Consider the following 2,393-nt stretch of genomic DNA (forward strand, 5'->3'; position numbering starts at 1 on the left):
ACTCCTCTTCCTTAAGTCTCTCTTAATTATTCCTTGATAGAAAACACATTACATATTTTCATATGATGAAAATTCTTCTAAGTCCTATACCCCCAACGTAACAAATAAACCGCTTAATCTCTAGCATAATTCATGAGCACATATGTGATAAAGCACTTCATTGGTTGGAGAAGTAGCTTCCACAACCAATAGAATTTTAGGAAGTTTGAGACAAATTATTCAACGAAACAAGTGAAATGATCCAACCATATAAGCAATCCTTCCTTGATTAATGTTCATTAATTTTTTTGTGAGTTTATGAATGATTAGATCGCATGTTACATGAAGTATGTGACAGAAATGGAAAAGATGTTTTAAAAACATAATGCATCTAATAACTATTCTATTCTTTTCCTCTAATTATTTACATCATTATTCAAGGTATGAATCCCTTTAAACAATGTGGATGTTCTATAAAAAAAATTACAATTTTATAATATTGTCTTAAAATCTTATGCACTCAAATATCCCAACTTTAAACTTGGAACAACTATTCCAAATTTTACATTAGTAAGTCACAAAACTTAATTCACAAGCCTCATAAATCTTTTGTTGACATTGTTAATAAAACAGTCTCTAATCAAATTACCATGATCCCATCCTTGCCTTAATATCAACTTGGTTAAAAGTGCCATGGGCCAATTAAAATTACATAAAATAACTATTTCATATTGAAAATAAGTTCACAATCATTATTGCATATTGATAAGATATAATGTGCACAGGGTTTAGGTAGGAGACATACCCATTTACCCAACATCACCAATCTATCATTTGAATATTTCTCATTGTTCTCAATCCTGTTTAATTTATTATATATCGAGAGCTTTTAAAACCACCTATCGCTTTTTATAAAGCCGATTGTATCTTCTTAGTTCATTTTTATACCATATCCTCAATAACCAATATAGCAACAAAAACTTAATTATCATATTGTTTGTCCTCTTGATTAGGCATCTATAATTTGATTCTAGTATGGAAATGAAAAGACAATTTAAATAAAAAGCCTGAACTACAAAAGCCTGAACTTATCAAATTACATGTACAAAAGCCTGAACTACCAATGAAATAAAAAGTGAATGCAAATTGTGCAAATCAGAGTAAAGAAAATTATAATAGAGTTTGGATCACTTTGTAAACGATTTATACATTGAAATGTTAAGTGAGAGTATAAGAGAGAAAGAAGATAAATGACTATTTATTTTATCTTCCAGGATATATATAATATATTTTATGTTTTGAAATATTTTTTGGTTACATAATGCACATTTAGGTGCTGGAGGCATTTTTTTTTATATGTAATTGTTAATTTAAGGTTGTTCATCGCCCGATGCAAAACATATTATTGTTGTTGTGTGAATGTAATGATTTTAGAAATTGTCATTTTTACCAATGTTGAGTTTATGCAAAAGTGTTGAACTATGTAGATTGTTAAGAGGTGTGTAGACTATAACTTGGCATGCACAACATGAATTCAATGTACCAACTATTGTAATGTACAACATGAATTTAATGTACCAATTATTGTAAAGGATTTATGGGCTGGGGTGCTCTCTCTTTCTCCCCCATGAGGGCACTATCCCTTGTCTCTACATGTTAGTAATGATGGCATGTCTTATGTAACAACCAACTTAGTTTTTAACCCGCATACATCAAATATACAATTTAATTGTAATTATTTTTGTTGGTATTTTTATTCCGCTTCAACAAAATTAGTAAGGTTTATTATTATTTATTTTTTACAAGATCGTCTACTCATATATTATAAAACTGCGCTATTCAAAAGCTATTACATCAGATTTAAGGAAAGATAATAGAGGAGAAGTCCAAAACCGGGACGCAGCCCTTGACTTCTGCAAGTTTAACTTGAGGAGAGAATGTTGAAATAGATATCTACTATACTGTCTGACGAACAAGCCATCTATAAGAGTTACTTTGCTATTCATAAGATTAACACCAGAATTGATTTACTGTGTCTTCCATCTGATCATCCTTCTGCTAGTCCTTTTGGCTTGCCTTTGTAGAGGCCTCCGCCTGCATGCTCTCCGTGAGGTTCTTGATATGGCTGATGGCCTCCTCCAAATGCTGACACTTCTCCTTCAGATTCTCGATTTCCTTCTTTTGTTTTTCAAGCTTTTTTCGTTTGGAACGACTGTCGGCTTGAAAATAATCTTTGAGAGTATTATGGTGCTTTACAAACCGAGCAATGAGGAAACAATGTTCCTTGCAGAGGGTGCAGGTGTCATTTCCTAGCACCCTGTCCAGAGGATTCTCTTGAGGCGCTGCTCCCTCCTGCGCCGCTGGCTGCTGTCTGTTGTCTGCCATTACTGAGAAAAAACTGGTTAGCAAACAAA

The sequence above is a fragment of the Pinus tabuliformis genome, chromosome 1_2, assembly GCF_031772625.1.
Source record: "Pinus tabuliformis cultivar Carrire ecotype Pingquan chromosome 1_2, CPIR1, whole genome shotgun sequence".
NCBI classification, from domain to species: Eukaryota; Viridiplantae; Streptophyta; class Pinopsida; order Pinales; family Pinaceae; genus Pinus; species Pinus tabuliformis.